The following is a 15,188-nucleotide window of genomic DNA, read 5'->3' on the forward strand; positions in this document are numbered from 1 at the left end:
GGAAGACACATTCACCTTGTTTGTTCCTCTGAGACAAGAATAGAGCAAGCTGGGAGTTTTGTGCCATCATTCATGTACTGCTTGCTAGTTTTCTACTTTAGGGCTTACATTTCCTATAGACGCCCATAATGTGTAAGTGCCAAAATGTAATGGGATATTGTAAAGTATGCCAACATCTCTATATAGAATGAGTTTGACTGACCCTAATGCCTTGAAACAACACCCAGTAGTGATGCCGGGTCTCTTCCTTGAAGTGACACATAAAGAATGTGTGCAGATCCTTCATCTGTACTCCTCCCCTCAAACTGTATCATTTCACTTGTCCTAATCATGAGCTCCAACTGATACTTGAGACATTAATCAAACTTTCCTTTCCTGAGTCATAGTTGGGGCATTATCCCTTCTAGTCTGCTATGCATGAATAGTGACTGAGACTACCCTATTGAACAAAACACAGTAGTGATGTTCTAATGATAATAAATGTAACATGCATCTCTTATAATCAGCAAACAGATTACAAACACACAAAATCTGTACTCGCATGAAAATGAAAATATGTTTGTGTGAGGGTTCTCTCATCTCATTACTTTTCATATTAACTCCACAACTGCACAATGCAAATCCCTGCACACTGCATTTTAGACAAGCCCAGTAAACTCAAAAAAATCTGGGGATTGACCAATAACACAGTCAGTCAAGGTAAGCATGGAATTTCCAGGTCAATAACCATATTTTTAACAAACAAGAGTGTGTCTATATATATGTATCTGTCTCTCTCTCTCTCTCTCTATATATATATATATATATATATATGTGTGTGTGTGTAGTGTCTACACAGTTAGACCAACAGGTGTGTAAGATCAACAATCCCCAGGACTGGGAAATATGCCCCTGCCCCTGGGATTATGTGATCTTAGAGTTAACAATATAATTAGCATTGGGGGACTTGAGAATGTAGGGGGCTTGCCTCCTCAAAAAAAAAAAAAATTGCCTTAAATTTGGCATGCTCTGACTTTATGATTGGAGCACACAAGAAGATGAGTTGTCACTGTTCTGTTTTTTGATTATTATTTGTCAATGCTTACAATGTCAACATGTGGGAGTTTTGTTAATTTTAAGTACTCCCATAAACATGCATATATTATCTATCAAACTATATATATATATATATATATATATATATATATATATATATATATATATGTATATATATATATATATATATATATATATATATATATATATATGTATATATATATATATATATATATATATATATACAGACACACACATACACACATGCATGTATGGAAGGCATCAACCGTCTGTATAGTTAACAGCTGTTTTTTTCGACACAATTTTGTTGTAAAAACAGCTGATCAACAGTTGTATGAAAATGCTACATTACAAGGGATGGAAATATTCCACTTCCCTGGGATTGTGCCATCTTGAAGTTGGAATATAAAATTAGCAGGGGGTGTATGGGCATAGTCCACACATAGGGATCTTAATGCAAAAAAAACATTGTTTTATAATTGTATGTCCTGAGGTTATATCTCGGAGAATGTATAATTCCACAACAATGTTTTTTTTAGGAGGGGGTTTATTTATTTATTTATTTATTTTTATTATTTTTTTGTGTCAGCATTAGCAAAGTTGACGTTTGAGTGTTTCAGTGTTGTTATATAAATATGTGGATATTCCAACAATTCCCTTAAAAGTCTAATCTGACTTTCACTTGTGTTTGAATATACTCTCAAAAACTTTTCAACACTGTCATTACCTATATGGTTGGGTATCATCGTGAACAGTGACACCACATCCATAGTAACGTGTGTAACTCTTCCCAGCTTCCAAGTCTGACATAAAGTCAAAAAAATCTCATAGGAAATGTTCAGTGTCTCTCAATACTTGTCTCATGTTATTCAGAATGGGTCTCAGGGTCTTCTCAATATATATTGAGACAGACTCAGTGCACCATCCCCTACCCAACGCTATTGGTCTCATCGGAGGGCAGACACTGTTTTTGCGTATCTTAGGTAGTCTTTGTATGCAAGGAATAACAGGATGTTGTGCGACAAAGTAGTTGTACAGCTCTTTTGAAATAGCCATGCTTTGCAACAAAACATATAAATGCCTATTTACTTGCAGAACCATATTTTCCACTTTCAAATGACTGATTCTACTATAAAACATCTCATCTGATAACATAGTATTCATTGTGTGTTTATACCATTCTGTGTCCATAATTACTACTGGCCCACCTTTATCTGCAGGCCGTATCACTAAATCAGTGTTATTCTGTAACTTTACTAAAGCATCATGCTCTGTTTTACTAAGGTTGCACCTTTTGGCCCTATTCTCATTACCCTTATTTAAACGATAAGCATCTTGCACACACATAGATTCAAAAACATGTATCAAAGAATTCAGTGGAGGAACAAATGAACTAGGCTTTTTAAAAACAGTCTGCAATGTCTCATTACCATTAAACATCATTTTGAGAGTCAAATCTCTACACAATTTTTTGATATCAAATATGACATCTCTAACATTAGAATACCTGCTAGGTATAAAAGAAAGTCCTTTCCGAAGCACATTCACTTCATCTGTAGATAGCTCATGATGTGACAAATTCCAAATTAAGTTCTGTTGTTGTGAAAAAAAACCTTCTTGGAGTTGCCCGACCTGATTGTCTGTCCCTCGAACTTCCTGGGTGGGACTATTGTTGAGTTGTTAGAATTCATAAGTTATGTGAATCAGAGTACGATGTTCTTGAAATTCACCTATATGTACTCAGATAAAACTATGAATTGTTTGGATACTACAGTGTGCATAGATGAAAGTAATAGGATGTGTACTAAACAACATAGGAAATCCTGTTATGTTAATCACTTCCTGTCACATGATAGTATGCATCCCCCTTACATCTTTAAAAATGATGTGATAAATCAGGCTTTCAGAGCCTCAAGACTAAATGTCAGAGACTCTGACTTTAAGGTGCGTTTGAATGTTATAAGGGAGGAATTTTTAGACAGGGGGTATGATGAAAAAATGATTTCAGGCAATTTGAATGAAGTAGCCATGCTGAAGGACACAGCAGAAAAAACTTATTTTTCTAAATGAAAAGAAGCAATAAGGAGCAGTAATGGTGTCAGGACTCTAAGGATACCTTTATGCTATTCCACTGATGTGAATAAATATATGGATATTATTAGGAAGAAATGGGGGATTTTGACATCAGACAAAGTTTTAAGCACCATTGCAGATCCAGAGCCTAGATTTTCATTTAGGAATAACCTATCACTTAAAAGATAGTTGTGCTATCCCAGGAGTAGATCTGAAGGCTCAGGACAGATAGGCACAGTTCCATGTGAACATTGTAAATTCTGCAATATGATAGATACATGTTTGGGGTTCTTGCATACCGATTATAGACAGATGTACATATTTAATGTATATGCCACTTGTGACACCAAGCATGTGGTTTATCTTGCATGGTGTCAAAAGTGTAAGAAATTTTACATAGGGAAGACTGACAGACCCTTAAAGGATCGAATGAGGGAACACATGTACCACATAAGTAGGAAAGATTAAATTAGTGCATTGTCTAAACATGTATATGATACAGACACAGAACATACCTTTATGTTTCTTATTATAGGAAGAATATATGAGAACATTAAAGGAGGTGATGTACGTAATGCAACAGAGACTCTTGAAGCAAAATGGATAGTTTAGTTGAGGGCAGACAGTGGGAATGGTCTGAATGACAATGTCCCTTTAAAGCCAGTGTTGAGAAAGAGACCTTTTTTTAGGTGATTCTGTGCCAATAAATATAAATGCACTTGCATCTTTCATGTTTTTATATTTGTTTTATTTAATATGTTTATTTTGTTTGTATTATATTTATTTATTGTAATATAGAAGCATAGGGATATTTCATTATGGGCTAATATATACTGCAGCTTTAAATGTTTGATTTAGAAAAGTTTTACGTTGTCTGATTTTTTGTCATGTGATTAGTTTGAATCAGCCTATATAAGTGGCTTTATGGTTTTCATTAGCATCTGATGAAGTGGGATACATGCAAAAGCACTTATGTTGATGTGATTTTATGTGGCCTTTTCTACATTAAAGATTTTTATACTAGAATACTTGAATCCACAGCTTCTTTTGGGTCCTTTTTGGTTTTATATAATTTTATTAAAACAAGTTGAAAGCTTTCATCAGAATATAAAAATATATCTTCAGGACTGAAAATCTCACACAATGACCTTTTCAGTTTAATTGCAAATCTATACAAGATATGATGAATGATTCATCAGGTACAAGTAACTGCACTGAGATTTTGCCAAGGAATCCTGCTGCACATTGTGATGTAAGCCCTGGCAATTCAATTGTTTTGGAAGACTAATTAAGCAAGTTTTTTTGTATAACTGTGTCTTCACATCAGCCTGGGGCAAATAAAGAAAATCTGATTAAACAGTTAAAAGTATTTGAAAAATAAAAACTTTTAAAATACAAAACCTTGCAGTTAGCCAATGTATTTGTAAGGACTGATTAAAGAAAAAACAAGTGCCCAAAGACCTCTGCATCTCAAAGTTTCTAGATGGACATTGTGAGTCTTTATAACTATAAAAGTAGGTGATCCAGATATATGATTGTGCTAAGCTTGACATAACGAGCATTTTAATCTTGGCTAATGAGCAGAAAATTGAAGGGCTGCTGAGTGATATTAATAAATTTAAATATTCTGTAATAAATGATTTGTTGTTCACTTATTATCTGGATGATTATAATCACATTTTTAACAAGACTGGCAAGCAACGTGAGGCCATCATTGACAGGAAAGAAAAAACATCATGGCTGTAAAGTATATGAAAACAACCCCACCTTCACAATACTAGGTCCTTTAAACTCACACAGTTTGAATGCAGAGGCACCATTGGTTGCTGATTACAATAAGCAGGAAGAGGAACAGAGGAGCAATCTCACTACAATTTGGATGACCTTTTGAACTTTTTCACTTTGTGATGATCTGATCAGCTAGCACAAATGAGGGTGCAGAAAAGAAATAATTTTGATTATCAACAGATGTACAAAGAATTTTGTCACAGAACAGCATGCAACAAAAACTATGTGGGACAGTGGCCACACAGTGAGGAATTAATGCCATTCTACAAAGACTGCAAAATCATTTATTTTAATAATGACACTTTAAAATATCCAATTACAACAGTTATTTTGATAACGACACTTTTAAAATATCCAGTTGCAGTAGGTGGTCTGTTATTAGGACACTGTCTGAGCTGCTTAGCAAGGGTTTTTCTTTTTTACCCAGCAGAAGTGTCAATGACACAGATGTTTTAATTGAGCTGAAACTATTAACAACAACAATTAAATCTGGCAATGATGTATAAAGGCAATAATGGGAGAGCTTGTGAAGATAATTAAAAAAAGGGAAACTTGTCTCAACACCTCATTATATCCTTTTGTGTCACTTTTTGAAAAATTATGAGAAAAGGATGTTAGATTTTTTAACAGAAATTAAGTAAGGCATATTACATTTTAAATATTGAATGAAAGAAACGTTTGAAAGAAATTTATTAAAATAGAATATGACATATTAAGAAGCTTGAAAACAAACACTGAAATCTGACTAATTATTTTAACTCTGCTCTTCCTTTGTTAACATGGAACTTCATCAGAACGATTATTTCAGCATTTCCTACCATTAATACATTACATCAAAAAAGGATGTTCATGAACAGGTGTATTGTAAGAGTCTTGAGACTGACTAATAATAATATTTTTATTGAGGAAGTGGATTAGTTGAAGGTCTTATTTTATTTCACAGGCTATCACAGGGACCTGGGAGAAACCATAGCAGTAGAAACCATAGCAGAAGGGTTTTACTCAAATGAACAGACAAATATTGAATTCACTTCAGTGATGATATTTTTTATAAACAAATCAACACTCAATTCACATTTTGTAGGTGTGAAATGTAGCATAAACTCCCTCTGCATGGGACTTTATGGATATAATTACAAAACATTATTAGCTGTCATCACATAATAATGAACCATCATTAAGTTTATGGACATCTCCAAGTTTTGTATTTAAGAGAAATATTAACATCAAAAATATGTAAGAATGAAGACCAGTTCATTTATCAGAAAGGAAAGTAGGTATGTACAAACATTGGTGCTGCAGACAACGTAAATGTATTGAAGAAAGAGTTTAAATATTTATTCCTAGCTGTGATGAATTTATCCATATCAAGGGGCATTTTGATTGTTGTTTGGGGGGGTGCATTGTATGAGGGTAGATGATTAAAAAAAAGATGTCTGAACATTATTATGATATAGTTAAACAAGATGAAAACAATCATCTCAGTAAAAGTAGATGTGCATGTTTTAAGAATTTCATGTTTTTGGTGTTGGATCAAGTAACACTGCTGTTCAGGTGTGGATCTTTGAAAAATAAATCTGAATATCTATATCTATCTATCTATGTATATATATATATATATATATATATATATATATATATATATATATATATATATATATATAGAACAAAGCCACAAAGTCCCAAGGATATAAAACAGAAACCAAACTGCAGGCAGCCAGCAACGCAAAACACTGTAATCGTCCAACTAAAGAAGTAACCACTTTTTATAAAAATATATCAAAAGGTTTAATAGAAACAAAACAGACCAGATGTAAGCGCTTTCACGGACTACCTGTCCGCTTCCTCAGACGTACAATAATGCAAAAACAGCTACATTATATAGCACAAACATCACAATCTAGTTAAATAATTAACTAATTAAAACCAACAACCATAGTTAGCAATTAAGAGTTAAGAACACATTACCTAAGTGGTCTGGCTTGTAAAATAGGTTTAAGGGGAACAGTTTCATTTAGACCACGTCCATGGTGTGCTCCCAACCTCAAAATCCATTTAACTTCAGCAGTCTCCGTTTGATTAACTACATCCCCCAATCTTGGATTATCTGGAACTATGTGCAGAATTTGAAACAAAAAAGTATGTGTTGAGTCAGTGTTCAGTATGTGTTTAGCAATAGCATTATAAGTTTCATTTCTACGAACACAGTAATAATGATCACGGATTCTCTCCTTTAGTGATCTGTTCGTTTTGCCAACATAATAGCAAAAACAAACTTTACACTGTGCAACATAGACCAAGTTTCTAGAATTACACGTCCCTGAACACTTAATACTCCACAGTACACCTGTATCGGGGTGTCTAAAAAACCTGGATTCATCTATGTAAGAACACTGTAAGTAATTATTACATTTTTTAGTACCCCTCAACCAAACAGGACAGACCTCCAACAAGTTAGTACTAGTATAGCAAATCCTTTGTTGTAAAGTCTGACAATTTTTGTAAATAAAGTTAGGAAATGTACCTACTAATTGCTTGGTACTGACATCTGATATTAAAATGTTCCAATTGTTCGAAACCAAATTTCTAATCTTATGTATGTTGCTACAATATGGAATAACAATAGACACATTGTTACTAACATTGGATTTATGGATACATGAATTGCTGGTACTAGCACCAAAAAAAGGTTTAGCCCTATGTTTCCTATGGTATCCCATTTGTTCATTTACTGTATTAAATTCATCTGAAGTGTAACCCCTACTCAGAAAGCCAGTCTGTAGCATTCCCATTTCTTCCTTAAAGATTTTATCGTCACAACAAAGACGTGATGCTCTCATAGCTTGTCCTTTAATGATATTAGTAAAACAAGCAGGATTATGCATACTTTGTCTATGCAAATATGAAGGTTGGTGACAGGGTTTCCTGTACAATTTGGTCTTAACTATAGCATTTTCCACATAAATATTGACATCTAGAAAATCAATACTATACTGAGAACATGTACCAGAAAACTTCAGAAACTGGCTGGTCGAATTAATGTAGTTAAAGAAATCAGAACTGACAAAGTTAGCATCATCCATCACAATAAATAAATCATCTACAAAGCGTCTAAAGAATTTCATTGAAGCATAAGAAACTAAGTACTGTTGTTCCCAAGCAACCATAACCAGATTGGCATAGCTATTGGCACAGCTAGTGCCCATAGCTATGCCTCTGGCCTGTTTAAAGTATCTAGCATCAAACAAAAAAACATAAATAAGCTGAATAAAGGTTTAAAGTTTATACCTTCTATGAGTATTGATCATAGTGAAGTTTTAGTAGCTTTGAGGCTTTTTGCACGAGAGATTGCCCTTAAGCTAGCCATGGGGGGTAGCTCTGTGACGCACAGCACTAATTTTAAAAGAAGAAGTAACTACACACCTATTTTACCACCCAATGTGGAAGTATTTTTAAAGGCCATGGAGAATGATATCTACAATGACTATTGTTTTATTGACTCTGACTGTGATAACAATCTAGGAATAGATGAACGTGAGGCTTTGAAAAGTATTAGGAATAATACCAGCATTACAGTTAGACCTGCGGACAAGGGTGGACCAGTTGTTGTACTTGATACTTCTTATTATATAGAAGAAATGTTGGCTATGCTTAGTACTGATGCCTATGTACAAATTGATTTAGTCACTATTAAGGGTATTATCGTACAGATTCAGATGGCATTACAAGACTGTCTGGATATAAACAGCATGAACCAGCAGTTGTTTGATTATTTTTCAGTGGTCCATCCTGTTGTGCCTAGACTTCATGGCCTGCCTAAAATACACAAGAATTCCTCATTACCTCCGTTTCGACCCATTGTAGCAGGCGCTGGATGGATCACCGAACCCATCTCCGTTTATCTGGACTATGAATTAAAGCAGATTCTAAGTCAGTATAATTATGTACTAAGAGACACTGAACAATTTTTGAGAGAACTCTATGAGTTTCTAACTGAGTTTGGGTATACATCTTCAACAGTTTTTGTGACAGCTGACGTTGAATCCCTGTTTACTTGCATCCCTAACTCTACTGGTATTGAAATGGTTTATCACCTGATGACTAAAGACAATTTTTTGCAGCCGGATAAAGCTAAATTTCTGTGTTTTCTTTTAGAACTGGTGCTTGACAACAATGTTTTTTTGTTTGATGCTAGAAAAACAGTGAACATTCCACAATGCAATTATACAAATTATGCATTTTATTACTAAAGGTGTATTGTGGAATGTTCACTGTTTTTTTTTTTAATCTGGTGCTCGAATGGGATTTATTGGTATTAATTAAAGTATATAAGGTTTAATTGATAATTTTACTGGTTATCTGATGAAGTCTGGAATACGGAGACAAAAACGCATGTTGTGTAAAGGCGTTCATGCTTATGTGCAAGTACTGAATGTTTTGTGTGGAGATGTTGCATTTTTTGGAATAAATTTATTTTGGAATTCATCCTCGTTCATTTCTTTACACACTATTGGCACTATCTACTGTGTTTAAGGTTAACTAGTTATGTATGCTTCTTGAAATTGTATTAGAGAATAATGTTTTCATTTTTGAAAATGAATACTTTCTGCAGAAGGTTGGCATAGCCATTGGCACTGCCTGTGTCAATACCTATGCCAACCTGGCACTGGTTCAATGGGAGAAAATGTTTTTGTTGCACAAGAATGTCTTTTCAGACTATATTATGTAGTATGTGCATTCTGTGGATGATATGTTTTTGCTTTGGCAAGGCACTCAGTCAAAACTGGAGGAGTTTGTGACCTACATGCATAGTACCACCAGTTTCCTTAGATTTACCTACAATTACTCCTCTGTAGAGATAGATTTCTTAGATGTGAAGGTCAGTAAAACAGAACTTAATACTTTATGTAATAGTGTATTTAGGAAACTGACTAGGAAGAACACATTTTTGCATATTAATAGTATGCACCCTAGGCACGTCACATGCAATGTGTTGAAGGCCAGGTTTATCGAATAATGAGGTTACATAATGATGACTCCCAACTACGTATAGCGCTTGACTCTCTTAAGAATGATTTCTTACATAGAGGGTATAAGTGGAAAGAAATTGATGCCTGTATCACCAATGCTTGGCAAGAAATGGAAAGGATATGTAAGGCCTATTATAATAATTCAGAGGCACCCGGTAGTCCACAGACGTTATCTGCTATCACTGATACTTTGAGGGTACCCCTACCCTATTCCAGTGACATTAATAATTACTGCAATGTTATAAAAAAGAACTGGAATATCTTACATACGGTAGAAGAACTGAAGGGCATCCTAGATACTACACCACATTTTACCTTTAAAAACAACAAGTCATCTTAAGAAGCATTTGTGTTATAGATCACAGTATCACAATGGAACTGTTCAATCCAGCAGGAAGGGCACTTTTGCCTGTAGGTCTTGTGCAATATGTAAGCATATCCTTACAGGTTCAGTTTACATACATCCCTATGTAAATCTTAAAATCAAGTTAGACGTCTATGCTGACTGCAAAACTACTAACATTGTTTATTTTAGTAGCTGTCAGGTTTGCTATGCGTTTAATATAGGCAAGGCTAATAGGTCTTTGAAAGACAGAATTTTGGAACATTACAGGGATACTAGAAATAAAAGAGACACCAATGCTTTAGCACAGCACATCATTCAGTATGGCCCTGGACATAATTTTAAGTTCTTAGTTCTGCAGGTATTGGATGTGGGAATTAGAGGGGTTGATGTTGTAAACCATACAGAAGTTGCAGGACAGAAATGGATTTTACTTTTTAATGCAGAGAAACCACCTGGTTTAAACAGGGTATCTAGCCTCAAACCTTTTCTGAAAGCACACCCACTCAAACATTACTTTTAATTTTTGTACATCATATCTATGCACATAATATTTTATATTTTTTTTTGCTTGTATACTTTCTAGTATTTTACTTTTTTAAGGTTTTGCAATTTGAATTTGTGTGCATTTTTTTCCTGTGACTATACCTTTTATTCTAAATGGCTTAATTGATTTTGGAAATTCATTGGTTAGTCTCATTTTAAATTGAGTGCTGTTTCATTCAGTTTTTAGTCTGATGAAGTGATGTAATCGCAAAAGTGCTTACTTTTAAAGTTTTATCTTATTTTGACTAAACAATTTTCAGTACTTAGCCACGTCAGTGTAGTATTTGTTATTTTCAAGTATTTTCTTTTACCGCACCTCATCCACTTCCTGTGTTTTTAGTCAGTCTTTACAATCACCGTATTGTCCATTGTCTCCCCATTTGGATATGCTATCTCCAGATATCCTGCACCAACAGGTTGAGAGGTATGGCTGTAGCACAAAGCAAACTAGACTGGAGTACAACAATCCCTGGAATGGAGTCCCACATTTACTATAGAAGGTCACACTGGGCATGTTCGTACACTTAGAGGATTGTCAGTAGGATCTAGGAATTAACAGAACTTTTCCACCCAGTGTACTTCCCATTGCTCTACTTTAGCAGTCTGGAAGATGTCTGTCACCATAGAAGTACCTTTCATTAGGCCTTAGCCCTATAAGCTCTGTGGCATGTGCGATAACTGTGTAACACTATAGTACAAATAACTAGTTAGGTAGGAGTTGTAATCTCGGTCCTGGCAAATAGAAAAGTGTGTGTGTTTATAAGTTAAAGATTTGGGGCCCATTCAAACCCAGTACACTTCCCATTGCCCTACTTTAACAGTCCTGCAGATATCAGTCACTTTAGAAGTCCCATTCATCAAGCTTCAGCCCTATAAGCTATGTGGTGTGTGTGATAATTGCGTAACACTATAGTACAAATAACTAATTAGGTAGGAGTTCAAATCTCAGTCCTGAAAAGTGTGTTTGTGTGTGTATGTGTGTGTGTTTATAAATTAAAGATTTTGGGTCCATTCAAACCCAGTATACACCCCATTGCCCTACTTTAGCAGTCCTGCAGATATCAGTCACCTTATAAGTCCCTTTCATCAGACCTCAGCCCTTTAAGCTCTGTGGTGCATGCAATAACTGCCTAACACTATATTTATACATATCTAGCTAGGTAGGAGTTGTAATCTCAGTTCTGGCAAGTGTGTATATGTGTAGTTTAAAGTATTTTGTGGCCTCTCTCACCAAGTATATCACCCATTGCCATACTTTACAATGGCTAGTGATGTTCCTCACCTTAGACGTACCTTTAGACAACCTTCACCCTATAAGCACCGTGGAGCATGCAATAAATGTGTAACACTGTAGTAGCAATAAATAGATAAGTAGGGATTCTAATCTCAGTCCTGGCATGTATGTGTGTGTGTGTGTATGTGTGCAAGAACAGTGTCATGTCTGTGGGGGGGTTGTTGTGTTTGTGTGAGAACCATGTACATTGGGGTGGGTTTTGCTACTTTTTGCTGTTGCCCACCCAGTACATGTCCCAGAGTTCACATTACAAGGCCCACAGTTGTCATCTACTGTAGACGGACCTGTAGATACACTGCAGCCCTATAAGCATTGTGTCACATGCAATAACTATGTGACAGTAGGGAATTGATAACAAGATAGGCAGCCCATCTAATCCTTGGATATCAGTTCCCACTCAGGAATCATACACAAACACACTCAGATAGGCAGCAAACCCTACATCAGTAGGTGGCCTGCAAACTGGCTCACAGATAGAACCCACAGTGTGAAAGTAGTGGACTCTATGTCAGACTGCTGAACAGTCATGAGTGGAGACTCAAAGGTTGTGGACATGGGTCCCCTCATGTTTAAGATCCACATCTCTGAGGACCAGTCCTATACAATGGTTGCCTGTCGGACAATGTTTGCAGATGACTACAAGGTGGGTGCTATTATTACTCCCCTATGTGAGGTTGACATCCTTCACAAAGGCCTCTCTGAGACCTCTGACTGTTGTCAGAACCCTGGACATAAGCTCAATGCCAGATGATGTGTTTCCATCCTCTTTGGGTACGACATGGTTCCCATAAAGTAACAAATTGATGGTAGTCCACTGAACACTGATATTGTTATAAGGAATCTCGGAACACAGGTTGACAGTGAGCTCTCTGTTAACCACCACAATGTTGCTGTCTCCTGAAAGTCCTTTCATGTGTCACTTCTCCTGACTAAGGGTGTTGAATCCAGGAAGTAAAAGGGCAGTGTTTCCCTATACTCTCCAGTCAGTAGGCCAATCAATGTGTATTGTGGCCCATGTGCCATGTACCCCACTGGACACCTGCAACAATGGGAGAGGCTTCAATTGTACCTCACAAAGAGGATATTAGGTACTACACACTTGCCCCATATGGACAGACTCCAAAAACTCCAATGAATCTCTGTCTCATATTGGTTACTTAGGTGCAATCTCTGCCCAACATACACAGCCATGTCTGACCCAACCCTGTCAGGAATGCTACATCTGAAGAAACTAATCTGTCCACACAACATGCCCCAGATACCTCAACCCCATCATTACAATCAACAGGGCATGCTGGAGGGACAGTTTCACAACCCAGAGACTGGCCATGCTATGGAACATACATCACATGTATGTCAAGCAGAACACTTCACTGGCCCTCTTCAAGAGAAATCTGGAGGAGGGGATGGGGAATAGTATACCCACTCCGGGGATCACTCCAGTGACTATACTCAGTAGACACAATGGGGAGTATTGTCAGGTGGCATGATGCCAGTTTATTCCCATGGGCTAACCTTGTAAAGCCTCCATGGCCATTTGCCAAGTACACACTTATGAATCTTTGAACCTATGGATCTCAGTACTGTCAAACGTATGTGTGTGCATTAGTGTGTATAAAAGTGTGTGTGAGTGTGTAAACATGTGGGTGAAAGAAGTTGGTGGCCTGTCTCACCCAGTACAACTTCCATAGTTATATATTACAAGTGCTGTAGCTGTTATTCACTATATAGGTACCTTGGGACACTAAAGCAACCAATCTCTCTGCACGTATGGAAAATGCACAGCCAAACCATTCACAATACAAACACAGTGGCCAGCATAGAGTACACCAAGCACTTTAGAAAATAATTATAGCATGAATACTTTGTTCAGACCGGTTTTGGCTGACCAGCCTTCTTCAGTAAAAAAGCATTTTAGAAATATTACATGACATGACAATATATACATTCACCCAACCAATGACAAACATGGTCCAACCCAAATACTACATATACATTAAATATTAATGAGACAACATTATAGAGCAAAAGTATATATCTATCTTCTTCTTCTTTGTTCGACTTTTCCCGGTTAGGGGTCACCACAGCAGATCACCTGTCCGCTCATGATTGGCAGTGGAGTTTTACAGTGTAAAGTTGCCAGCCCGGCACCCAACCTTCCACAGAAGGCACACACATGCACACACTCATGCCTAGGGCCAATTTAGAGTGTCCAATCCACCTACAGCATGTCTTTGGGATGTGGGAGGAAACCGGAGCACCCGGAGGAAACCCACGTGTCCACAGGGAGAACATGCAGACTCCACACAGAAGACACCCCAGCTGATAATCAAACCAGAGAACCTCTTGCTATGAGGTGGCAATGCTAACCGCTGCACCACCGTGGCTGCCAATCAAAAGTATATATCTATAATACATATAAATGTAAAAACAACAAAATATGCAAAAATAATTTTATATATATAAGAAGATAAACATACTCTCTCTCTCTCTTTCTCTAATATATATATATATATACAAAATATGATGAATATGCATATATATATATATATATATATATATATATATATATATATAAAACAATATATAAAAAAAGAAGAAAAGCAGTGATCTGTGGTATCTTTTATAAGTGGTCATTGAGTCCAGGATAAAATAATGCTCCTAAATTGACGATCCAATACTTTTCTTTATAATTAAGAATAGTGTGCCAACCTTGCTGGTTACTCCTATTACCAATGATTCTGTCTATTACCATGAATCTAAATTCAGCATTAGGATGATTGATAGCATGTCTATATAGGGCATCCATCTCCATTTTGTTTCGAACATCACTTCTATGTTCCGACATCCTTATTTTCAATGAATGAGACGTTTGAGCCACATAAAAGGTGGAACACTTACATGTGGCCAAATATACTATCCAGCTACTGGCACAGTTACCAAAAACCTTAAGATCATACACCCTACTTGTGTTGGCACTAGTAAATTGTTTGAGTTTGCTCACAAATTGACATGACCTACAATGTCCACAAGGGAACATTCCCAATAGCTGATCCCC

Source organism: Protopterus annectens, chromosome 4.part1 (genome assembly GCF_019279795.1).
Source record: "Protopterus annectens isolate FY-2018-M chromosome 4.part1, PAN1.0, whole genome shotgun sequence".
NCBI classification, from domain to species: domain Eukaryota; kingdom Metazoa; phylum Chordata; order Ceratodontiformes; family Protopteridae; genus Protopterus; species Protopterus annectens.